Below are 17,279 nucleotides of genomic sequence, written 5' to 3'. Positions count from 1 at the left end.
GGAAACAACAGAGGAAGAAATTAAGCAAAGATTAGGACAAACAAGAACAGCAATCCGACAACTTAACTCGGTATGGTGGGAGAGACACCTAAATATGAAGACAAAAACATAGATTTATAAAACATTAGTGAGAAGTATTATGACATATGGGGCTGAAAATAGGATTATAAACAAGAAAAACAGCAGTAAGACAGTAGCGACAGAGATGGAATGCCTGCGAAAATGCTGCAGAGTAAAAAGAATGGATAGGAGAAATAATGATCTCATAAAGCAAAGAACATCAATAGAAACAGACATACTAACATATATAGAACAAAAAAGACTAAAGTGGTATGGACATGTAAGAAGAACTAGCGACAGCAGATTAATAAAGAGAATAACCGAATGGAGCCCCATAGGAAGGAGGAAAAGAGGGAGACCCGGAAGATCCTGGAGGAACGAAGTAGACGACACCATGAGTAAGAGAGGCCTACACGATGGAGAATGGGACAACAGAGAGAGATGGAAACGGTTGAGAAAAGGGAAGGCAGTAAATACTGTAAAATCCCTGAATATATATATAGAAACCTGTGCACATAAGTTTTACAGACAAAAAATTTAGTCATTGATAATTACTAATAATTAATACTATTATTAATTTTAAATCGTATAAATATAAATGTAAATTAATGGTATTAAGATGTAAAGAAGGGTGTCTTTGTACATGAAAGGTTTCATGTACAAATACATCACCTTATAAATGAAATACTGCAAAGAGAAGAAATGCCGATAGAAAGGCGCAAAAGCCATATTGTACCCATCCACGACAAGGGAGATGTAACATTAATGCAATAGTTATAGAGGAATATCACTAATTCATACAGCCTGCAAAGTTATAGCGGTTATGCTACTGAGAAGAGTAATTCTGTATGCAGAAAAAATAATAGGTGCTTACCAGTGTCGCTTCAGAAGTGGATGACTTCAGAAATTCTAGCATTAATGGAAGACAGGAGAAAAGCCAAAGGGAGAAATGAGCTAAAATATCAAGAACTACAAAGTAGATTTAAAGTAGAGATAAAAAAAGGCCAAGGAAAAGTGGCTAACAGATCAATGTATAGAAACAGAAGAGTATGACAGAAAATACGACAGCTGTAATATGCATAAAAAAATAAAAGAACTAACAAATACCAAAAAGCGAGCACACTATGGGATACTCAAAGATGATAATGGTAAACTCATTGCAGACATCAAAGATAAACTAAGATTTTGACAAGAATACATATTGAAACTATTCGACGATGATAGAATGGATACAAGAAGAAACACAGGAACAAACAGGACCGAAAATAATAATGTGCGAATTAGAACAGGCAATTAGAAATGCAAAGATCGCAAAATCAATAGGCCCAGATCAGATACCCACTGAGCTAATTAAATGTATTGACGAAGAAACATTGCATATACTTTTAGATCTGTTCAACAAAGTATATACATCAGGAGTAATACCCGAAGATTGGTTGCTGTCCACGTTTGTAACACTACCAAAGTCAGTACATGCGACAGAATGCTCCCAGTACAGAATTATTTCCATAATAAGCCACACACTTAAGATATTTCTCAAAATAATACAAGACTATAGAAAAAAATAGAAGAAGATATAGATGATACCCAGTTTGGATTCAGAGGAGGAATAGGAACGAGAGAGGCTCTGTTCGCTTTTAACGTTCTCGTGCAAAGGCGAATAGATATGAACTAGGATCTCTGTGTCTGCTTTATAGATTATCAAAAGGCTTTTGATAGAGTACGACATCAGAAACTCATAAAACTGTTACAAGAAAAGAATGTGGATAGTTGAGATATACGGGTTATTGTCAATTTGTACTGGAATCAAAAAGTAAAGGTTAGAATCGAAAATGTCGATACAGAAACTATAGAAATCAAAAGAGGTGTTAGACAGGATTGCGTGCTGTCCCAATTGTTATTCAATCTGTACAGCGAAGCTATTTTTGAGGAAACAGTATAAGAGGAACAACAGGGTATATCAATAAACGGAAAAGTCTTGAAAATCATAAGATTCGCAGACGACACCGCTGTTTTTGCAGACAGTCTAGAAGCACTGCAACGCCTAGTAAATAGATTACATCAAGTCAGTATAAAATATGGACTACAAATGAACGTTAGGAAAACCAAGTGCATAATTATTTCTAAGTAACATACAGTAGGAAGGCTAGATATCGAGGGAAAACAAGTATAAAGAGGGAATAACTACAAATATCTGGGAACCTGGGTAAATGAAAACTATGACCAAGGTAGAAAAATAAGGACACGCATTGAAATTGCAAGACAAACATTTATAAAAATGAAAACAATGTTTGTTAATCGAGACCTTCCTCTGGAGCTGAGGATAAGAGTCTTAAGCCTCTACATCGTACAGACACATCGTCACAGGACCAGCAACTTTAAGTGGAGTCATACGTCGCCATGTTACCAAAGCCACTGGTAACTTTAACATCATAATTTTTAATACCATATAATGTAAACTAAATTAAAAAAAAACAATTTTTAACGGTTTTTTACCCACATATTTAGTGGCTCAATACATGTATACCATATACATTTTATGAAGGTTTTTAAAAAAATTCTTTTAATTGTTGACAATTGTACAGCCCATCCGAAAGTTAAAGGTTTATAAAACATTCAACTTCCTTTTTTACCCCTAAATTGCATATCTATTCTGCAACCGATGGATCAGAGCATCATAAGGTTCCTTAAAGTTCACTACAGAAAACTTTTAGTTAAGCGGATCCTGAATAATGTGGAAAACCGTAGTGAATCCCATGTTACTTTATTAGATGCCATAAATTTCATCCACAAAGGATGGACACTCGTAGATAAAAAACCATCAGAAAATATTTCGGTTATGCGGGGTGGACACAGACTGAGGTAGAAAACGAAGAAGATGAATATCCTGTAGCAGAGTGGTTAAGGTTACAATAGCAAGGTCAATAATTAACCCAACTGAACAATAATGACGAGTTTGCTGAATTCATTGCCATTGATGATGACGTCATTGTTTGTGATCATCCGACGGATAGTGAAATTATCGCGGAAGTAATAAATCCGCCGGCGGAGCACGTTATCGTCAGTGATGAAGATGGAGCAGATAATCGCGGTGAATCTACGCAAGAAGGTCCTAATAGACAAGATGTGGAAAGTGCTTTAAACGTTGTAAGAAACTTTATCCAAAGACAAAACGCAAATGAAGAAGCATACAACTGTTTCACATCTTTAGAAAATATGATATATAGAATACTGGACAATTTAAAGCAGTCAAAAATGACAGACTTCTTCCAATTGCAGAAGCAATAGTTTATGTTATCCTTGAAAATACGCTTTATACATTGTGTAGTTGGAAAAAAATGTAAGTACAGGTTTTTTGTTTTAACGTATATCATTGACAATAAAAGTAAACAACTCTTTTTTGTTTTAATGTATTTCATTGACAATAAAAGTAAACAACTTTTTTTCAAAAACGCCATGCAAACAATATTTAGTATCTTATATTGCTCCGAATGGCTTCACTATAGGAAGTACTAGATACCTAAATTTTCTGATATAATCACAAATTCCACCAGCGCATTAATTCAATTCGCTATAATTTCAGCATTAACTCTACATTATAGAAAAATATTCAAGATTTCATTAGGATATAGTAACAAATCTTTATTTCACTATATTTTTGTTAAGGTTCGGTTGAACAATCCTTTAATTACACCAAAAATCATTCCACTGCAAAAGGGCCTAGTTTAAACATAAACAAGCAAAACATTTAAACAAAATTCATTAAACATTGATATCATACAAGTCATATATTTATTGTTACAAAGACTATTAATTTTATATAGAATTATTGTGCCACATATCAATCACTATTAATTTCGCAGAGATTTCTACTGTTTTATTATATTTTTATACTGTTCACAACAAAAATTTGGTTAACAATCAGTAGCATCTACAATTTTTTTACTTAATATGGAGGTTCCTACAATATTAATCTATAGTCCGTCTAGAAAGTATCCGGAAAATAGAAAGCAGAATTATAATTTTACGGTATTTATTTCTTTCACTTGAAATATAAAATTTCAACAAATAATTCATCTCATTTACTCATACAACCTTCATTTAAATCTAAACACTTAACTAAACGTCCAGGTACACCCGAAACTAGGTCAAGGCCATAATTTTCGGTAATGGTGTTCCAGGCCTGTAAAACTAACCGAATCAACCTTCTTTATCTCGTGGCGCTGCTCGTTCCACTTCAATCTTCATCAGTCCCCATATCTTTTCAATGGGGCAAAGATCTGGAGATGCTGCTGGCCACGGAATTGTTGCCAATTCGTGTTCTTGCATCCAAGTTTAAGTATAAGCAGAAGTATGACATCTTGCATTATCTTGCTGAAAACTCCACCCCTCTGGATATAAAACATAAGCCGTTTCAAGAAAAAAACCATTTAGGATGTCAAAATATTTCGCACGATCAACAGTACCATTAACTAGAGAGGTGTAGCACCACGCTGAGATACTGTCCCCAAACCAATATTTTAATGGGAAATTTGGAAATTTGAACGGTAAAATTTTTTGGCTTGATAGAACTTTTAGATGATTTGCACCCAGCTGGAAACAACTTTCATCAGATATCAAGACATTAATAAAATTATCTTCTCGAAAACGTTGACAAAAATCTATTCTTCGTTGCCTTTGCAGAGGTGTCATTGTAGGGATTTTTTTTGAATTACTTGATAGGTAGCCTTGCTTTTTTAGTGACATGCGATCAGTTTCTGGGCACACTTTTATTCTTCGTTGATTTCCAAATCTTTTCGCTAATTTTCGAAACCGTAGGCGCGGATTTTGTCGTCCTAAAGCCACTAAAGCATTTAAATTGTTTCCGCGAATCTTACGCGGTCTACCCGAAACTGGTATATGTCTCATATCTACGCCATTTTTTGTCCCCTTTATTGTCTTATACACTGCACTTTTTCCGAGTTCCGACAATTTCACTAATTTTTTAACGTTTCGGACACCCTTTCTATACAAATATTCCACCACTTTCCTTTTTTATACTTGCGACATTATTTCACAAATCTTAAGTCCGTTTACAAACAACAATATTTGACAGATGGTGTTGTCATGTGATTTTGTCCATAACCTACTATCGGCACCACCTACTTGATGCATTGCTTTTGTCTTCAAATGTTACAAAAAGAAAATCTATTAAAATTAGGAAAAATATAAAATTCCGGATACTTTTTAGACGGACTATATAATTTTTAGTAGAACGACCTGTATACAATTTAAATTTTTAACTACTGGACAAATATTACTATAGATTCCGCAAAGATGTATTGCCCCCTCTTCATAATCGGCGATTATAGACATTGTCTACGATCGCCTACAGCCAGTGAATTGTCGGTTTTTCGGAGACGCATCAAAGAGAACCGCTTGATGCTTGTCGTTAGAAGTATTATTATTACGGACGATTGTGTTGTCGCTTGCAGGATGATTGTGCCGATTACAAACGATCACACGATCAGCCATCATCGTCGATAAAGTAGTATAGGCATAAGAAATTTTGCCTATACTACTAATACTTTAGCGGATTCGCTAAAATTTACAAAAAAGTTCAAGTATAATATTTTAATAGGATTAGAATAATAAATACAATGACCGTCACGTTTGGCTAATACAAACAAACTGTTTCCCAAACACTTTTGTGTGAAGAATTTCCAACATTTCTTTTTTTGTATGTTTCTTCAAAGTACAAATCATTTTCATACAAAAAATTCGATATTTGTTTTTCCATCGATCCAACACCGCGGATTTTTCTAATTTGTTCGCTGTGATACGTTGCCTGATCCATTACAATTACACTTTTTGGAGGTAAATTTGGCAACACTTTCTTTTTAAACCATTCCTTACTCAAGCTACTCGTCATATTTTCATGGTATCTAGCTATGAACCTTTTTGCTTGTTTGAATGATTTTTGCCGATAGTAAAAAACTTTCTCCTTCAAGCCAGTCATTTTTGGATCCAACGTTCAGAATAATTATTCGCTGACCTCTATTAGTTGGGTAATTGGGTGCACACTTAATAAAATCGTCTATCCAACCTTTTGAGCAGTATCGTGGCTATCGAACCACGTTCCAGATAAAATATCGGTCTTCCTTCATCTCTAAATTTAGATATAGCATTCAAGTATTCGTTTCTCCAATTAATAAGGCGAGGGGAATCCATTATTGATGATGGCTTATTCATTTTCTTGTATCGAAAACCAATGCGATTCAAAAATCTTGATAAAGTTGAAGGCGAATATGTAATAGTCTTTAACAAGTTGATCGTAGATCATACTAAGTATTGGAACTAGGTTCTTTGAATAGAAATTATAAATTGCTCTTCCAATCACCTTAGAGTCTTTTTCATTTACTGCTTTTTATGTAGAAAAGTCACTCCACTTTTTACGAGGTTGAATTCTATTTGTAACAATTTTCCATATTGTTGTATACGGCATCCTTGTCAATCGAGATGTTGCCTTGATGAGAAATCTACCGTCTTCTGGATTTGGATTATCTTCGTTTACCGTTTGATAAACATTCCTAATGATTTCTTTGTCATCATCAGATAAATGTAAACGTTTTTTACACTTAGCACTAGCTTCATCGATTCCTGATATTTTATTTGACTAATCGTGACCTAACCACTGAACTAAATGCAAAAAAATAAATGCCTGAATGTGCAAATGTCAAACTTAAATACGTTTGTTCCCCCTTTCGTAATGTTTATGTTTTCTAGATGAATAAAAGATACCTACTTACCTATTAACACGAGAATTATAATGTGTAAAGATATAGAATAATAATTACTGGTATCTTATCTTTAACTAATGCACTTGCTAATGATTTTTTAATTTTCTTTTATTGAAAGATAGAAAGCCTCATTATCGGAATTTTGTTTAAAGTGAAAAAGATATAAAACAGATAATAATCTAACACCATCAAATTCACGTAATGAGCGCATTGAACATGATAATTGTTTGTGATGGTTTATAATTGATTCCAAACAATTTCATTTCAGATGAGTAAACTAATTCGTCTACAGAAAACTTTTTTAATACGAAGCATTGTGTAGATAATTTAATTTTAATAATTTATTTGCACTGGCAGTTAACGAGTTATAATTCTGTAAATAATATAAAGTCCGGTCCTAGTAAACTGTTCCAAGGGACGAAATACGTATAAGCAAATAAGCAGAGGCACTATACGTGAAATCAAATATTAACTCTCTTTCTTTATCTTAGTATAATATAAAGTCCGGTCCTAGTAAACTGTTCCAAGGGACGAAATACGTATAAGCAAATAAGCAGAGGCACTATACGGGAAATCAAATATTAACTCTCTTTCTTTACCTTAATTTACTGTTTAGGAGTATAAGAAAGCTCACGAAAGGTTCTTGCCTAGATGACGAATGTCGTGGAATGCAATTTTTGATTCCCCAAATCAGTTCCTTCATCGTCTGTTTTGGGTTGTAAATTATAGAAGGCTCAGATTTAAGCAAAAACCTGAATTTTGGTTTCGACAACCAAGAAATCTTCGGATTTCTACTCTTTGGTTATAAAACGATCAATAAACACAAAAAAGGCTGATGACAACAGGCGAAAACGGAAAAATAAAAACATCGAAAAATACAACAAAATCGATAAGGAAATTAGGTCGAATGTTCGGATTGTAAAAGAGAAATGGTTTAATGTTATTGTAGCTGTATGTAACACATAGAACTGCAGAAAAAACGACACGTGAACATGTATAAAAATATTAAAGAAATAGCAGGAATATACAGTCAACTGCTAATAGTCTATTTGATAAACAAATACAAATTAAACATTGTTAAAAAACGAATCTAATGAGAAGCTATTTGAAGACAACAGAACAGAATCTCAAATGTAAATTATATAGCTTGAACCTTGTATGAGATGAAAAGAGCTATAAAACTAGCAAATAACAGGAGAGCAAACGGTCAAGATAAAATCCAGCAAACTGGTCAATGACAAAGGTAAATATTCATTTCTAAACCTCTTCCAACAAAAATTTACGAAATATGGCCTTATATCAACACACTGACTACTCGTAACATTTGTAATATTTAAAAAAAAAAAAACGCCAAACGCTGGTGCTATAATGCAATTTCAGCAGCAGCCCAGTCAATGCACCATTAGTCTAATTAGGCCTCAACAATTCTGAATTAAGTAGATAGGCCAACCAACATAGACCAAAGGCCGACTACACCGAGTTCTATGGATTGGAAAATAGTCATAGCAATCACGAGACCAAGCAGAATTAGATGGGCTATAAATAAAAGCGAAGAATAATCCTAGCAAACAAATGCTATTTTGGACTGAGTAGACATATGAGAAGCAGAAACTTAAGCCAAAAAACAAAAATAACCATATACAAAACCCTTATACAACCAGTGTTGACATATGGGTCGAAGACATCGACCATTTCCAAGGCAGATGAAAATCTCCTGCTTATCATGAATGTGTTGCTTGTGTGAGTCCATTTCAAAAGGTGAAAGAAATAATAAGTTAGACTTACTCACAATCAATTTAATTTAACTAATCGGACGACCGGTTTCGCTTTCTATAATATGCAAAGCATCATCAGGTCACGATACAAAGTTAAAATGCTGAAAACAATAATCCCATATTAGGGTGTTGTCTAATAAAGATAAAAAGCATAGGTAGGTGATATAAATTATATAAATTACAGTAATTATGCCAATATTACATGTCTGTGGTTTTATAAATGAATAAAATAATAATAATAAAATGTTTAAGCAGACAAGGTAAGACCCACAAATTGGTAACATCGTCTATTAAACTGTAATGAATCAATAAATAAATAATCAAATAAACAACTAAATAAACATTACTTACATGCCGGTACTCTATTAATAGATGGTTGAAAGAACATGGTTCAAACTATCTTGGATTGTTGATTGGAGAATTCAGGTTAACTATTGTAATTGTTTAACGGTAAACTGGGAAGTTCTTGAGGAGACAGATTTTATCCAATGAAGTAGAGATAGGTGGAATGTATTGTTTGTTTTATGAAAGTAATGTTCTATACCATTAATTTATTTAAAGTTATTTAAGTTTATTATGGAGATATATTTATGAAATGTGTGTTATTTATTGAGATTTTATGTTTTGTTCTGGAAGGTGACAGTTGTAAGACAATGAATAGGAATGGATGTACAGATTGTGTGGGTGTGCAATTGTATAATCATGTAGTTATCAAAATTTCTTTGATAAAGTTGTTGAAATATCTGGCAAATTACTGCAAAGTCCAGAGATTTTTATGTTAAAATTAAATTAAAACACTTTTACACACACAGAAACACACAGAAAACACTTTAAAAAACGGGGGACGAAACAAACATTTAATTTAAAATAAAAGGAGAGGATTTCAAAAGGACTACATTTCTTACTAGGAGACACTGAGTTTTTTTATGTGCTGTATATCAGAATTTTAGAGGTAAACTTGACAAATGTAGGTTAAAGTGTGACAGTTCTTCTTCTATTTTAAATGCTGTAAGTTAAGTTATCCAGTTTATGAAACAAGCTGATATTAATAAAAATCTAAAATTTTTTTAATTTTAGATATCAAAGTTATTTGATGTGTTAATATTGGCATACTTTAACAAACTTTAAAAATTGATTTCAATGTAACAATATAAATAATTGTAATACTTATTCTATGATAACTAACTCAGCTTAGTCAAAGTTACAGAACAAACTTAAGTGATTATTTGTTAATTAAATTAAATTAAAATATGTACATTTGTATTGAAAATGTATAATGTATAACTAAATTACAAACTTTCTTTGAAAATAATTGTTGGTGTGATTAATCTGTCATGGTGTGTATAAGTATTTTTAAATATTTATTCCAATTCTGATATGTTAGTATGGAAATGAAATAATAAGCTAATAAACCATTGTTGATAAAATTATTGATAAATTAAAGAAAATTAAAGAAATTGACTGAAATTAAGTATTCAAAGGTTAGTTGGTAATTTTAATATCTGACAGTTGGGACCGGAAATTGGTTATACCGACAGGTAAAAGGTTCTCTATTTAAACCGGTGTAAAGTAAAATGAGTTGAAATAAGAATAATTTTACTTTACACCGGTTTAAATAGAGAACCTTTTACCTGTCGGTATAACCAATTTCCGGTCCCAACTGTCAGATATTAAAATTACCAACTAACCTTTGAATACTTAATTTCAGTCAATTTCTTTAATTTTCTTTAATTTATCAATAATTTTATCAACAATGGTTTATTAGCTTATTATTTCATTTCCATACTAACATATCAGAATTGGAATAAATATTTAAAAATACTTATACACACCATGACAGATTAATCACACCAACAATTATTTTCAAAGAAAGTTTGTAATTTAGTTATACATTATACATTTTCAATACAAATGTACATATTTTAATTTAATTTAATTAACAAATAATCACTTAAGTTTGTTCTGTAACTTTGACTAAGCTGAGTTAGTTATCATAGAATAAGTATTACAATTATTTATATTGTTACATTGAAATCAATTTTTAAAGTTTGTTAAAGTATGCCAATATTAACACATCAAATAACTTTGATATCTAAAATTAAAAAAATTTTAGATTTTTATTAATATCAGCTTGTTTCATAAACTGGATAACTTAACTTACAGCATTTAAAATAGAAGAAGAACTGTCACACTTTAACCTACATTTGTCAAGTTTACCTCTAAAATTCTGATATACAGCACATAAAAAAACTCAGTGTCTCCTAGTAAGAAATGTAGTCCTTTTGAAATCCTCTCCTTTTATTTTAAATTAAATGTTTGTTTCGTCCCCCGTTTTTTAAAGTGTTTTCTGTGTGTTTCTGTGTGTGTAAAAGTGTTTTAATTTAATTTTAACATAAAAATCTCTGGACTTTGCAGTAATTTGCCAGATATTTCAACAACTTTATCAAAGAAATTTTGATAACTACATGATTATACAATTGCACACCCACACAATCTGTACATCCATTCCTATTCATTGTCTTACAACTGTCACCTTCCAGAACAAAACATAAAATCTCAATAAATAACACACATTTCATAAATATATCTCCATAATAAACTTAAATAACTTTAAATAAATTAATGGTATAGAACATTACTTTCATAAAACAAACAATACATTCCACCTATCTCTACTTCATTGGATAAAATCTGTCTCCTCAAGAACTTCCCAGTTTACCGTTAAACAATTACAATAGTTAACCTGAATTCTCCAATCAACAATCCAAGATAGTTTGAACCATGTTCTTTCAACCATCTATTAATAGAGTACCGGCATGTAAGTAATGTTTATTTAGTTGTTTATTTGATTATTTATTTATTGATTCATTACAGTTTAATAGACGATGTTACCAATTTGTGGGTCTTACCTTGTCTGCTTAAACATTTTATTATTATTATTTTATTCATTTATAAAACCACAGACATGTAATATTGGCATAATTACTGTAATTTATATAATTTATATCACCTACCTATGCTTTTTATCTTTATTAGACAACACCCTAATATGGGATTATTGTTTTCAGCATTTTAACTTTGTATCGTGACCTGATGATGCTTTGCATATTATAGAAAGCGAAACCGGTCGTCCGATTAGTTAAATTAAATTGATTGTGAGTAAGTCTAACTTATTATTTCTTTCACCTTTTCTCCTGCTTATATTTGAACGAAGGATCCTGAGAAGAATATTTGGTGGCATCTGTGAAAATGGTGTTTGGAGAAAGAGGTACAACTACGAGATATATCACAGATATAAAAATATATTTGGTGGTAAAGACGTAGTATCCTTTATAAAAATAGGAAGACTAAGATGGGCAGGACATCTGGCAAGATCACAGCAGAACAACTCTCCTAGAAGAATCCTTATGTCACAACCTGTGGGAAGAAGAAGTAGGGGTAGACCAAAACTCAGATGGAGGGATGGTGTAGATGAGGATGGTAGACAAATAGGCGCAGCAAACTGGCAACAGTTGGCAATGGAGAGAACTGACTGGCGTAATAGACTTGGGAAGGTCGAGGCTATTTTATAGGGCTGTAGCACCAATGATGATGATGATAAATAAATTTCAGGCATATAAGTCTCCAGGGACAGATGACATATATCTAGGTAGGTAAAGTATCAGATCTAACACCATAGTAATAACAACCAACAAGCCTATCGTCTTTTCTATTAAAAACGCTGGAAAGACTTCTGGATAGGTACATAAGAGACGAAGTGCTAAAAGATAATCCTCTAAGCAATCGTCAATATTCACAACAACCTGGTAAATCTACAGGCTCAGCATTGGGTGATCTAAATAGGTTTATCTCAAAGTCAACAGAAGACAAAGAGATAGCAATGGCAGCTTTTTTAGATATTGAAGGGGCATTTAATAATGTTACCATCAACTCTTTGCAGTTTGTAATATGCAGATGGATAAGGGCATCCCTGGAGAATACGATAGTAATATCCACTCTGAGTAAAGCAACCATCAAAGCGAGAGCAAGTGGAGGCTGTCCACAAGGAGGAGTTCTGTCACCTCTACTTTGGGCAACCTTGGTAGATGATCTCAAAAATCTGCCCACAAAAGACGTTTACTGTCTAGGATACGCGACGATATTGCAATCGTCGGCAGGAGCAAATTCGCTCAGGTTGTATCTGGGGAAATATAGTTGATAACTGGTGTAAATAAGAGAGACTGACAGTAAATGCTCACCAAAATCCACAACCACATCATCAACTTCACAAAAAAGACAGCATTACAAGGCTTAAAATTACCAGTGCTCAGAGGAATAGAGATTCCATTTGCCAAAGAAACAAAGTACTTGACTTATACTTTGACCATAGGCTTACATGGAATACTCACATACTGAAAACTACACTTAAAGCTACTATGTCCTTGGGCATATGTAGAAGGATGTGTGGTAAAAACTGTCTGTGACGTGGTGGTCAAAGATGCAGCAAGTGGGAACAATAAGGCTGCTAAGTAATACACAAAGGCTAGCATGTCTGTGTATTACGAGGGACATAAAAATAACTCCTACAGCGGCGTTGGAAGTCCTGCTGAATCTTCCACCACTTCATATCTTTATACGGAGCGAAGCCAGATCTGTGATGCACAAATTAATACATAGTCAGCAACACATAAGCCATCGATGCAACAGGTAGAGACAAAGCAAGGGATACATTTCCCAGTAAGTCTATCTAAGGATGTCCCAATTTTCTAGGCGGAAATACCGGCAATTCATCACTGCGTGAAAGAAATAAATAGTCAGAACAGAACGCATCGTTCAATTGCCATCGTCACAGATAGCCAGGCTGCGCTTAAGGCACTCAATTCTGTAGAGGTATGGGATTGTGTCTCTAAATAAACTAAGAGACCATAGCAAGGTTATGACAGCCTGGGTACCAGGGCACGAGAGTCATAAGAGCAATGAAAAAGCAGATGAAATGGCCAAACAAGGTCATTAATTTTATTCATTAGACCGGAACCCTTCTGTGCCGTTGTAAAGGCAGTAACAAGAACAGTTACAAGAAAGTGCGTAGCACACAAATCTCTGGAATGCTGGAGGAATTCACCAGGACAAAGACAGGCGAAACAGTTCATTATAGAATATTAGCCAAAATTTACAGCAGACCTAATAAGCAAAGACAGGAAAACAGTCAAAGCCATAGACAGTTGGAGTTGACGGTGTTGACACTGACGGTGATCCTCCTATTTTGATACACTTCACGTTAGACCATCGCGTTGTGACGGATGTTTAGGCAAAGGAAAAACCACTCTTAACAACAAAACACATCTTGATCTTTGAACTTTCTTGATCGGTAGAAAAGTCCCGAGTAATTTTTAGTGTAGAATCAAAATCCGACGTATGTGTTGATGATTACCGCAAACTAGTTATTCGCACGAAGTATGAGGCTTTTCAAAAAGATTGCTGAAACGGACCGTAAAATTTCGTAAATGAGTGATTTGGGGTTGTATGGTAGTTTCAGGGTTAGGATGTTTTTAATTTATTGAGATTACCGTAAATGCTGCGAAATATCAACAAACATCTTTAAATAGCCTACTACCAAGTATTGTGAAATTAAATGTTCGCGAGAATTATGGTTTTCAGCAGGACGAAGCGGCCTGTCTACAGCCAAAACCACAAACAATTGATTTGAAAACCATAAAATGAAGCAGACACTAACAAATAACCCAAAACGGACATTACACAAATTTAAAGCCTCAAAATAGAGTAGACTTGCAATAAATTTACCTCTGAACAGTGCAGATCCTTAGTCGAGTAAATTCCCAACCAAATTTGAGCGGCCGTAAAGTAAAGGCAATGTTACTCCGTTTTAATAATAATAAATATTCGTTTTATGTTCCAATATTTAGTTAACAACAAATCAAACATTCTTCATTATTAATTAGATCTGTTAGAGTAAGTATATTTTGTTTTGTGTTGCTGATTGAACCTATATTATTTGTAATTAACTAATTACATAGTTACATACATACAAATTATTCATACATTAAATAGTTTGAGCATTCACTGTTTGAACATTTAATTCATTAGGATATCTAGCAAAAGAAGAACCGTTTTGCAGTGGAATAACTGATATTGTTACCATGTTATTTTAAAATTTATCAATATTAACACTTTTCTAATACTATAAACCTTTATAGGTATGAACTAACTTTGTAATATAAACAGATATGAAGTTTAATGAGATATTTCAATTTAAATAATGAGTATGATAGGTTCTATTTTGTATTTTCATATATGAGCGTCTCGGAGCCGAAGTAGTATAACTAAGTTATATTTATTAATTTTTAGAAAATTCGCGTTTTAACCTTCGAAAAATTAGTTTTTAATTTTTTTTTTCAAAATATTGTCGTTTGTGAATAGAAAACTAACCAAACTTTACCATTATTCTGACTTACACTTTGACATTGACATTGACTTATACCACTTTTTTTTAAGATTTTCCTTTTTTCTTCTTCGTCTCACAGTCTACGCTTAATAAATAAATTATATTTATCGGTCAACAAAATTTCCCTCCGATTTCTAGTTCTACCTATACCTTCTTCTAGTGAATCATAAGACGGTGATAAAACTTTATGATTAGCAACAAAGAAGAGATAAGATTAGCAACAAGTTTAAGACATCAGTTGAATATGACTTTAAAAGTAGACTCTAGTCGACGCCGGACCGTATGTGTAACTGTTTACGGTACAGCAGATTTTCCTAATATGACTAGTCCATAGACTTATGAAAGGTCGAGGCTCTACTATAGGGCTGTAGGACCATTGATGATGATAAATAAATACCTTTTTTAAATGCCGCCCGCAATAAACTTCTTCTGTTTAATCTACCGACCGATATTGTGTTGTCGGAAATTTACGATTTATGATTCACAAGTGTCAGTGTAGTGGTTTGACTATTCACACCTAATAAACTACGTAAAAAACATGACAAATGAAACAAATTTATTTTTTGTTTCCTGATTGTGCTTTCGCGTCTTGAAAGTTGTTTTGTAGATTACATAGTCACATAGATTACACACTATGACTCCTAAAAGAAAAGCATTTACTTAAAGAAAACATTAACATCCTTAAAGATGTTGAGAACCGTAAGAAGAAAGCAGAAGTTTTTCATGAAAGAGGAGTTTCAAGTTAAAAAAAAAAAAAAAAAAATACGTGCCGTAACTAATAAAGAAATCGATACTGCAATGGTCAAATGGTTTACCGTAAACAGAGCTGCGAATGTTCCTTCAAGAAAAAGCAACCCAGTTTTCACAGGCGCCGACAACGCCAACAACAAAGAAGTCACCGACAACTGGTTGAAGTCATGACCTACAATAAGACAAAATTACAGTGACGATAATGTTTTCAATGCCGACGAGCTGGGACTTTTTTTTAAACTTACTCCAGATAAGACCCTCAAATTCAAAAATGAACGTTGTGTACGTGGCAAGTTATCAAAAGAAAGGGTAACTGTACTCGCGTGTGCCAACATGTCCGGTTTCGAAAAAAGAAATTAGTCATCATTGGGAAATCTCAAAAACCATGTTTCAGATGTGTGAATCAGCTTCCTATCACATATAAATTTAATAAAAAATCGTAGATGACAGCAGAGATTTTTAGTGGAGAACTCATGAAGTGGAAGAGAGAGTTGGGACATCGAAAGATTCTTTTAATTGTTGATAATAATTGTACAGCCCATCCGAAAGTTAATAGTTTAAAAAACATTCAATTTCTTTTTTTACCTCCAAATTGCACAACTGTTCTGCAACCGATGGATCAGGGCATCACAAGGTTCCTTAAAGTTCACTACAGAAAACTTTTAGTTAAGCGGATCCTGAATAATGTGGAAAACCGTAGTGAATCCCATGTTACTTTATTAGATGCCATAAATTTCATCCACAAAGCATGGACACTCGTAGATAAAAAACAATCAGAAAATATTTCGGTTATGCGGGGTGGACACAGACTGAGGTAGAAAACGAAGAAGATGAATATCCTGTAGCAGAGTGGTTGATGTTACAACAGCAAGGTCAAGAACTAACCTAACTCAACAATGATGAGTTTGCTGAATTCATTGCCATTGATGACGAAGTCATTGTTTGTGATCTTCCGACGGATAGTGAAATGATCGCGGAAGTAATAAATCCGCCGGCGGAGCGCGTTATCGTCAGTGACGGAAGTGATGAAGATGGAGAAGACAATTGCGGTGAATCTACGCAAGAAGGTCCTAATAGACAAGAGGTGGAAATTGCTTTAAACGTTGTAGGAAACTTTATCCAAACACAACACGCAAATGAAGAAGCATACAACTGTTTCACATCTTTGGAAAATATGATAGATAGAATCATAGTAGACAATTTAAAGCAGTAAAAAATGACAGACTTCTTCCAATTGCAGAAGCAATGGTTTATGTTATCCTTGAAAATACGCTGTATACATTATGTAGTTGGAAAAAATGTAAGTACAGATTTTTTGTTTTAACGTATATCATTGACAATAAAAGTAAACAACTAACTCTTTTTTGTTTTAATGTATTTCATTGACAATAAAAGTAAACAAATTTTTTTCAAAAACGCCATTCAAACAATATTTAGCATCTTATATTGCTCCGAATGGCTTTACTATAGGAA

At 33.2% G+C, this 17,279-nt stretch overlaps 1 protein-coding gene across 1 annotated transcript in view; it reads right to left on the bottom strand.

Annotated features, from left to right (window-relative positions):
* Window positions 1–17,279, bottom strand: part of LOC140445444 (uncharacterized) — a 62,821-nt gene that overhangs the window by 18,007 nt on the left and 27,535 nt on the right. The gene's annotated exons all lie outside the window — the stretch shown is intronic.

Source organism: Diabrotica undecimpunctata, chromosome 7, assembly GCF_040954645.1.
Source record: "Diabrotica undecimpunctata isolate CICGRU chromosome 7, icDiaUnde3, whole genome shotgun sequence".
In the NCBI taxonomy this organism is placed as follows: Eukaryota; Metazoa; Arthropoda; class Insecta; order Coleoptera; family Chrysomelidae; genus Diabrotica; species Diabrotica undecimpunctata.
Note: the sequence above shows the minus strand (reverse complement) of the source record. Positions and strands in the feature narration are given on the sequence as shown.